Raw genomic sequence first — 11,054 nt, forward strand, 5'->3', positions numbered from 1 at the left:
TCTTGGTTCTCGAGACTATGGTCTCAGATTGAATTACACCACTGGCTTTCCTGGTTCTCCAGCTCGAAGACTGCAGATCATGAAACTTCTTGGTCTTCATAATTGTGTGAGCCAATTATAAATAAATATATTTATTAATACTTGGAGATATCTAGACAGATGATCCCTGACTTAACGATCTTTCAACTTTATGAAGATGCAAAAATGATATGCATTTAGTAGAAACTGTACTTTGAATTTTGAATTTGATGTTTTCCTGGGCTAGCAATATGCATTATGCTACTCTCATGATGCTGGGCACTGGCAGTGAGCTGCAGCTGCCAGTCAGCCATGTGATCGCAATGGTAAACAAATGATACACTCAAACCCATTCTGTACGCATATAACCATTCTGTTTTTCACTTTCAGTACAGTATCCAATAAATTACATGAGATATTCTTTTTTATGAAATAGGCTTTGTGCTAGATGATTTTGCCCGACTGTAGGGTAATGGAAATGTTCTGAGCACGTTTAAGGTAGGTTAGGCTAAACTATAATGTTCAGTAGGTTAGATGTATTAAATGCATTTTTTTTTTTTAAGAAATTCACGTTCTTTTATTTATTTATTTATTTATTTATTTATTTATTTATTTATTTATTTATGACTGTGTTGAGTCTTCGTTTCTGTGCGAGGGCTCTCTCCAGTTGCGGCAAGTGGGGACCACTCCTCATCGCGGTGCGCGGGCCTCTCACCATCGCGGCCTCTCTTGTTGCGGAGCACAGCCTCCAGATGCGCGGGCTCAGCAATTGTGGCTCATGGGCCCAGCCGCTCCGCGGCATGTGGGATCCTCCCAGACCAGGGCTCGAGCCCGTGTCCCCTGCATTGGCAGGCAGACTCTCAACCACTGCGCCACCAGGGAAGCCCCCCTTAAATGCATTTTTGACTTACAATATTTTCAATTTATGATGGCCTTATTAGGATGTAACCCCATCATAAGTCAAGGAAGATCTGTATATCTCCTATTGGTTCTATTTCTCAGGAGAATCTTGACTAATATACTATCCATTTTACCTTCTTTAAGTAATATAAAGTTTAGAATGACCCAAGATAAAATTAAAGTCATGATGCTATTTTTTTCTTATGTCTGAAATCATGGAAGTATTCATGGTAATCTTTGAATATGTACTCTCTTTAAAAAGAATGTCCTGGGGCTTTGAGCCACAATTACTGAGCCTGCGCGTCTGGAGCCTGTGCTCCGCAACAAGAGAGGCCGCGATAGTGAGAGGCCCACGCACCGCGACGAAGAGTGGCCCCCGCTTGCCACAACTAGAGAAAGCCCTCGCACAGAAACGAAGACCCAACACAGCCATAAATAAATAAATAAATAAAATTAAAAAAAAAAAAAGAATGTCCTAAGCAGAATTATATTTCCTTCTTTTTAAGGGTTGTTTCTGTTTATAATTCAACGCTATTACTGTCTGTTCACAACATTCTAATATTTCCTCATCCTTTCCAGTTGACCTTGCTATATGTCACTTGAGGGTTTGGAGCAACACAAAACTAATCCTCTTTTTCATTTTCTGCAAGTGTTTATAGGTAATAGCACTAATAGCCTCTATGCTTCATTAAGTATTATATTTAATTTTCTCTACAAATTCATGTGATAGGAGCCATTAGCTGTCTTCTGAGCCTTTCATAATTGGGAGTTCAAACCATCAATAATACACTAACATGACTGATTTTCACAAAGCTGTGATCACAATTCAGATTTCCAAATCAGGGGACATGATTATTTTTAATGACTTAATAATTAACTTAAATAACAATTAGCATTTTTGTTGGTTTTCCTGCTGTAAGTCTTTTCCTCTTAAAGTTTTTTTCTATACCCTACATGGACATTGATATTCCAGAATCACTTTTCGTTACTGAAAAGTCAATTTAGAAAGGCATGAAGTATTAGTGTTGATTTTCTATTCTCAACTCTTATCTAAAGCAGGTATCTACTTTAAAGGTTCCAGCCAGTTTCTCTGGCTCCTGCATGAATATTTTGGTTAGCTGGGAGTATGAATTCTGCAAAGCAATTTATTTTCTATTGTAGAGTTCTAATTAATAGATAGTTTTGGTTTTTATTAATTTGAATCTCCATCTGCTTTTGGAAACTGCTTTTGAGTATTCCATTTTTATCAATCCCTCTTCTAGTCAAAAATTTGCTGACATTTGTTTAGAAGTCTTTTCCACAGTGCCCCACCCCCCGATAGGTTTCTTTTTTAAAAGTATTCACATTTACATGGGATTTTTGTGTAATTTATGACTCACCAGTTCTTAGTATTTTTAGGTAAATTATAGTTGGTCTCAGTTTAAATTTGGATTAGAGAGAATAAATAATTCATAGTGATATTCAGATGATTTCTTTTCATACGTGCTATACAAAACATGTTAAAGAAAGGGTAGGTAATTCTCAAACTCTATCTTCCACAAGCCTGGGGGAAGGTGGAGAGAAAGAGATGCTGATTGATTTTCAATTCATTTTTTTATTTTTTCAACCCATTGCTCCATTTCAATAACAAGCTTTTGCAACCATTGTCTTTGGTGCAAAGTTTCAAGCATTTTCATAATTTTTCTGTAACTCCAATAGTAAACATTAAACCTTAAAGGTAAGAAGGATTATAAAATATTTTGTTTTTGTAAAAAGCATTTTTAGTATTTAATGTATATAAAGCAAGGTGTACTAAAGAAAACTTGATCGATGGTGAGAGTTTCTAAATGTGTCTAGGTTTTTTTATTAATTGATATAAGATTAACATACTTTAATAATACTCTTCACTATAAGGGCTGTAACTTCTAAGTATATACACATATATGTTATATACACATATATTTTAGTACAAAGTTGTTAAACATATGGGATAGAATGAAAAGAAGTCAATTTTAACCCATACTTTAATATTCATTTGCTGTGTCTTTGTGTCATTGTGTTGGACAGTTTACCTGAGAAGATGAGAGAACACTGAGAGAAAGTAATATATGAGGAAAATTGGTTCTACTCTAAATTAATGATTTAATTACGACTCTAATAGACTATCAAAAATGTTTGGCAATCCTACTATATTTCTCATTTACTTTAATCTCCCATTTTCCATAACATCTATTTCAAATTTTATCTACTAAATTTCTCCTTTTCTCCTCCTTATTCCCAATAGATAATTGAACCTCTGAATTTACAAAAAACATAATTTATATAAGACCTAATTTAAAGAAGCAATGAGATGAGGAATATTTACCTATGTTTGTACCCATCTTAACATCCTTCTCTCCTGCCTTAATATTGCCCTCGCTCCAACTAAATTAAGTCCATTAATATATGGCATGCCCCATGCCCCTTTTCTGCTTTATACAGTAGCTAAAATGTCATCAAAGTCAGGGAGAGAATGAGGTTTTTCTCCTCTGAAAAGGCAAAGAGTAGGGGTTTAGGATAGGTTGTGAGGCAGTATACATAGTAGATGAAGGGCTCCAGAAGAAAAAATATGAGGTTTTTGATCAAATTTTACCCACAAATGTTATGCAGAATAAATGCAGTAAAAATTTTCAAGATGTTACAATGCTAGGAATTCTCACTTTGGTGTACTCCAGTTACTAATGCCTCCTATAAGTGATATACAGATCTCAATCCATATATCCAACTGGGTTCACAGAGTTTGGATAAGAGCTATATTCTAGGCCTCCCTTGTTCTTATTCCACCAATTTCACTAGAGGGACAAGTCTCCCACTTGCATGTTCAAAAACTGAGAGTATTTCTTTCTCCAACACTCCCTGAGAAGGTATCTCCTGTACAAGACTCAAACTTTCTAATGTGTTTGGTGAGAAATCCCTTTAAGTCTTCATGTATTGCCTTGCATTAAAAAAAAAAAAAAAAAAAATTCCTCTAGGAGAGAATTACCTAATTTCCTGGCCTAGAAGTTGCAGTGGTGGTTCTGACAATTTTTGGGCAATGACTCCCTGCAACTTATTAGAGAAATTGAGCTTTACAGAAAACAATAATAAACTGATTTTGGATGTCCAAGTGGCCCTGAACTGCTCCTTATTTGAGAACTGAAACTTCACTTCTTAGCAATTAAATAAACTTGTAACAGTAAACTCCTAGAAAATGGCACAACTTGTTTACTTGGTAGAAAAATCTCACACTGTGAGGGATATATTGATGTGATGAATTTTTATTTGTTTTTATTCCCATCTTTGTATTAATAGGAAGTAGTGGAAATATTTTTTAAATGGGTTATTCTTATTTAACTTAACAAATAATACAGATTAAAAAAAAATACTTTATCAATACATTGATAAAGACATTCAGAAAAGCAAAATTACAGACTCTAGCATCTAATCAAATATCAATAGACATAACAAAAAGCAAAATCATCGAGATAAAATTCAGTCCTTAGAAAACTAAGAATAAGAAATTAGCAGACACAGATGTTAAAACTGCTGTTAAAAACTATTTGCAAGTACTTAAAGGAAAAAATGAACATAATGAGCAAATAAATGGAAAATATAAAACAAGACTCAAGTAAAACTCCTAGAGGTAAAAAATATGATATCTGAATTTAAAACCTTACTGCATATGACAGTGGATTAAACACTGCATAAATAAGTATCAGGGAATTTAAAAACATAGCAATGAAATGTATTCAGATTGAAGCAGAGAAAGAAAAATGAATGAAAAAAAAAGCTTTTAAAAAAAGAGCCTCAATGATCTGTGGATTGATACTGAGTGATCTAACATATGAGTGTAGGTGCTTATAAAAATATTGAGTGATACTTTCCCAAATTCATTGAAAAATATGTCCACAAATACATAAATATCAAGGAACTCATTCAAAAAAGAAATTAAAAAATTCTGCACCAAAACATATCACAATAAAAGTGCTTTAAAAACAAGTGATAAACTCTTTAAAGAAATGAAAAATAGATTTTTTTTTTGTACAGAGGAACACATATAGGGATGACTCCAGACTATGCAAACCAGAAGACAATACAACAACTTCCTTAGAGTGATGAAAGAAAACAAACAAAAAATACTGTCAACATAGAATATTATATCCAGTGAGAATATCCTTTAAAACAAAGAAAAATATTTCCAAAAATAAAAACAAAGAGAATTTGTCACCAATAGTTCTGCAATTCAATATATGTTAAGGAAAAGTAGGACTTTAAGATTTTTTTAATAATAAATGTTGAAAAAAAAAAAGATTCTCAGGCCAAAGGGAAATGATACCAGATAGAAATAGAGATTGACACAAATAAATGATGATTGGACATGTTGAGTATGCTAATAAATATAAATATAAAATAATTGAAAAAAATTAATTAAAATGATTTATGGAACACTCCATTAAAAAAGCTAACATATTATTTTCAAATATTAATAGAGCATTCAACAAATTAAACCATAAAATGAGTCATAAAACATGTATCAACAAATTTTAAACATTTAAAATATCATATAAAGGATGTTTCTGTCCATAACATTACTTAATTACAAAATCTCTAGAAAAACCCGGGACATTTTAAAATAAATAAACCTTCACCACCACCACAACAATAACTTTTAATTGCAAAATCACAGGGAAATTAGAAAGTATTTTGAAACTGAATGAAAATGAACACATAACCTATTCAAATTTGGGGATGCAGCTAAAGTGGTTTTCAGGGAAGATTAGTTACTTCAAATGCCACAAATTATTATTCTTATTCAAATGCTTTCAAATTAGAAAGATAAAATTATTAAATACATGATGTAAACACCCATCTTAATATGTCAGAAGAAGGAGACAAATAAACCCTTAAATAAGGAAAAAAAGGAAATAGTACAGATAATAATGGAAATCAATGAAACAGAAATAGTAGATAATGTCAACAAAATCCAGCTTTCATACCAACTTGCATAGATATGGGGCAGAAAGCAAAGTGGGAGGGTTGAGTTTTATAAGCTATTAGACCAAATTAGTGTTAGCCACTCTATTACATATGGACAACTTCCTTGAAAGAAAGAAATTACCCAAAGAGACTCAGGAAGAAATAGGAAGTCTGATTACCATTATGGTCCTAAAATAATTTAATTCCTAATTAAATCTTTCCCACAATGAAAACTCTTGGCCAGATGGTTTACCTTGTCCACATAAACATCTGTCTTCCACACACTGATTTATTGAGAAAAGCAAAGGATTTTATGATTTCCTTTAAGTAATACCAAAAAGAAAACAATAGGAAAGCAGCCATTTAACTGATCTCCTATGTCTCAAGTACTGTTCAGAATAATTTGCTCTCTGATCTTTTTAAACTATATAGAGTTGCCAAAATTGAAACCCAGCAGTCTAGATATTGTAAATGAAATTTCTGAGATCAGTGTAAGCCTTTGGTCTGATTAAAAACACTGTGGTTTTAGTCCACTTACTTTATTTGCTATCAACAGACATAGTTATCAATTATGGACTGCATCTGCTTGCTTCTTTATCAGTCACTACATGGTGAAAACCTTGGCTTCTTATACTCCACAGTAACTGAGGTGGATTCTAGGCCTCACCATACCAAAATTCGACCTCTTTTGATGAAGAAAATAGAAATCAAGACAATAGAAATAGTACAATAATCAAAATATTGATATCAGATTGCATCTTGGATACCATTAACTCCAAAGCTTTCAATGTTGGGCTTTCAGTTAAATTTAGGTCCAGATGTTTTTGCTCTGATAATAACAAAAACAAAACAAAACTTGGAACAATACTAGTTAAAGTAATTTGAAGCGGTGTTTGTATTTCATTAAATTCTTCATGAAAAAAATATGAAGTTTTAAATGCTAGTCTCAAGTTTTAAAAGTAATAGAAATAGTGAAAAAGATTTCCTGGAGGGTAAGACATTGATATGATATTTGATTTAGTCATTGATCTAGGAGAAGTTCTATGTTCTATTACCAAGAAGTGAAATTCACCTTTGTGAACTGGAAGCAAGAAAAACAGGTAAAGAAGCCATCATTAGAGGATTTTTCAGGAATCTAAGATTCATAGTATGACCGTGCTAAATACATATCTCACAAGAGATTATTAAATCTGCAGTGATTTTCTTACATAATAGTGGAGTAATAAGGAAAGACTAAACTAAGTTCCACACACTCTGTTTAAGAAACAGAGAAATTATTCAACATAGTTTTGGAAGTTTTAGCCACAGCAATCAGAGAAGAAAAAGAAATTAAAGGAATCCAAATCAGAAAAGAAGAAATAAAGCTGTCACTGTTTGCAGATGACATGATACTATACATAGAGAATCCTAAAGATGTTACCAGAAAACTACTAGAGCTAATCAATGAATTTGGTAAAGTAGCAGGATACAAAATTAATGCACAGAAATCTCTTGCATTCCTATACACTAATGATGAAAAATCTGAAAGTGAAATTAAGGAAACAATCCCATTTACGATTACAAGAAAAAGAATAAAATACCTAGGAGTAAACCTACCTAAGGAGACAAAAGACCTGTATACAGAAAACTATAAGACACTGATGAAAGAAATTAAAGATGATAGAAACAGATGGAGAGATATACCATGTCCTTGGATTGGAAGAATCAACATTGTGAAAATGACTCTACTACCCAAAGTGATCTACAGATTCAATGCAATCCCTATCAAACTATCAATGGCATTTTTCACAGAACTAGAAAAAAATTTTTCACAATTTGTATGCAAACACAAAAGACCCCAAATAGGCAAAGCAATCTTGAGAAAGAAAAATGGAGCTAGAGGAATCAGGCTCCCTGACTTCAGACTATACTATAAAGCTACAGTAATCAAGAGAGTATGGTATTGGCACAAAAACAGAAATATAGATCAATGGAACAGGATAGAAAGCCCAGAGATAAACCCATGCACATATGGTCACTTTATTTTTGATAAAGGAGGCAAGAGTATACAATGGAGAAAAGACAGCCTCCTCAATAAGTGGTGCTGGGAAAACTGGACAGTTACATGTAAAAGAATGAAATTAGAACTCTCCCTAACGTCATACACAAAAATAAACTCCAAATGGATTAAAGACCTAAATGTAAGGCCAGACACTATAAAACCCTTAGAGGAAAACATAGGCAGAACACTCTATGACATAAATCACAGCAAGATCCTTTTTGACCCACCTCCTAGAGAAATGGAAATTTAAAAAAAATAAACAAATGGGACCTAATGAAACTTAAAAGCTTTTGCACAGCAAAAGAAACCACAAACAAGACGAATAGACAATCCTCAGAATGGGAGAAAATATTTGCAAACGAAGCAAATGACAAAGGATTAATCTCCAAAATTTACAAGCAGCTCATGCAGCTCAATATCAAAAAACAAACAACCCAATCCAAAAATGGCCAGAAGACCTAAATAGACATTTCTCCAAAGAAGATATACAGATTGCCAACAAACACATGAAAGGATGCTCAACATCACTAATCATTAGAGAAATGCAAATCAAAACTACAATGAGGTATCATCTCACACCAGTCAGAATAGCCAGTATCAAAAAATCTATAAACAATAAATGCTGGACAGGGTGTGGAGAAAAGGGAACCCTCTTGCACTGTTGGTGGGAAAGTAAATTGTATCAATTTAAATTGTATCAATTTACAGCCACTATGGAGAACAGCATGGAGGTTCCTTAAAAAACTCAAAATAGAACTACCATATGACCCAGCAATCCCACTACTGGGCATATACCCTGAGAAAACCCTAATTCAAAAAGAGTCATGTACCACAATGTTCATTTCAGCTCTATTTACAATAGCCAGAACATGGAAGCAACCTAAGTGTCCATTGACAGATGAATGGATAAAGAAGATGTGGCACATGTATTCAATGGAATATTACTCAGCAATAAAAAGAAACGAAATTGAGTTATTTGTAGTGAGGTGGATGGACCTAGAGTCTGTCATACAGAATGAAGGAAGTCAGAAAGAGAAAAACAAATACCGTATGCTAACACGTATATATGGAATCTAAAACAAAAAGAAAAAAAAGGTTCTGAAGAACCTAGAGGCAGAACAGGAATAAAGACACAGACATAGAGAATGGACTTGAGGACACGGGGAGGGGGAAGGGTAAACTGGGACGAAGTGAGAGAGTGGCACGGACATATATACACTACCAAATGTAAAATAGATAGCTAGTGGGAAGCAGCTGCATCGCACAGGGAGATCAGCTCGGTGCTTTGTGACCACCTAGAGGGGTGGGATAGGGAGGGTGGGAGGGAGATGCAAGAGGAAGGAGATATGGGGATATATGTATATGTATAGCTTATTCACTTTGTTATAAAGCAGAAACTAACACACCATTGTAAAGCATAATTGTAAAGCAATTATACTCCAATAAAGATGTTAAAAAAAATTAAAATGAACATAGAATCCAAAAAAAAAAAATGAACCAGAGAAATCTAATAATTTAAAAATATTTCCCTTAAAATGTTTACATTTAAGAAGTGGCGTTTAAACAGTTAAACTTTAGTTGTCAAGCAAGGAAGTTTTCTTAGAGACCCAGGCCATAACAAAAATAGTAATAAAAAAATAACACTAGTGAATGATTGTGTGCATAGGGTATTTATAATTTATATGTGATATATACCCAGAATAAAGTAGGTTCCAGAGATGGAAAGGCAGAATTAAGAGTGGGAAAGGTCGGAAATGTTTTTCTCAATTGGCATGGCCTATAGGAATGAATATGGAGAGTCTGCCTAGGAGAAGCTGTATGTTTTCCTTTCTGTCATTGAACAAAGCACACTCTGCATAAAGCCTATAGGACTCCTCTGCGGCGAATTGTGCTCCTCTTATTTGCAGTATGACAGATTATTGGCTTCAGTGGCAATGGCTGAAGTCTCTACTTATAATGAAAGCACTCTTATTATTTCTCTAGAGTTTTATTTTATTAACTTTCAGACATAGATAAACGTAAAGATTTAAACATACAGTGTATCATGTTTAGTATATGCTTTTGATTTCAACAATTTCTCAGGGAGGATAAATTATTTTAAGAAAGGCAGCCTATAAGCAATGATAAGCAAAAACCTATCTTTAATCATTTGTTACATGGTATTTAATATAGTAATAATTCATATCAAATTATATATGACCCCAGTTGACAGTTAATGCTAATGTGATATATAAATATATTAAATAATATTGAAACTAATACCTGAGACTGGATTTTTTTCTTAGCAATTAAAAATTCCACGAGGACACATGAATTACACAGCTTTGAATCTAGTACATTCGAGTGTTTCCTTGGGGCTAGATCAGCCTTTAGTATGACCCTGATTTAATAACCATATTGACAAAAAGCTAAATTATTTTACAGAACTGTTAAAAGTAGAAGCAAAGATGACTATGATAGAGCTTTTAACTCAGGTGTGTGCTCAAAATTTGAAATGTAGCAGGAAGAGTTGAAGAAGCAGTTTAAACGTAACATTAGGCAACTGTATCTAATTAGGGCATTACTAAAATGTAAGTTCAAATTTGGACAGAAATAATTTTCTAAATGCTTCTTTCAAAAATATAATTTATTTTTTTATTCTGTGAAAGAAATATTTGTGGCAACATGTTTTTGAGTACTGATTTTAATTGCTTTGTAGAAATAGCAGTATTTGTTCTTGCTAGGAAGTTTGCTATACTGATGTTGTATTTAAAACATTATTAAAATGCCAAGATTTTGAAAGTGAATGTACCAACACTTAATGTAACACACTAAAGGATGTTTTTTCCCAAAGAAGGGATATTTAGAATTGATTTACTAGAAGTTGTTAAAACCAGTGTGAAAATCAAAATATGATAAATATGCAACAATGATTATTATGATTATTAGTGCAGAGGATGGCCTGATTAAGTGAGTAAATGCAATGCTTTAAATGGATAGATAATGTACAGGCAACAACCTGCAAAAAGATGATGCTTACTTCTTTTTATTTATGAAAAAATTGATTAAGTGAAAAGAACAGATTCCATATTAGGTAATGATTTATATAAGTATGTTATACAATCTTGTATTGTTATACAAG

The sequence above is a fragment of the Balaenoptera borealis genome (genome assembly GCF_965194805.1).
Source record: "Balaenoptera borealis genome assembly, chromosome: 4".
Taxonomy (NCBI): Eukaryota; Metazoa; Chordata; class Mammalia; order Artiodactyla; family Balaenopteridae; genus Balaenoptera; species Balaenoptera borealis.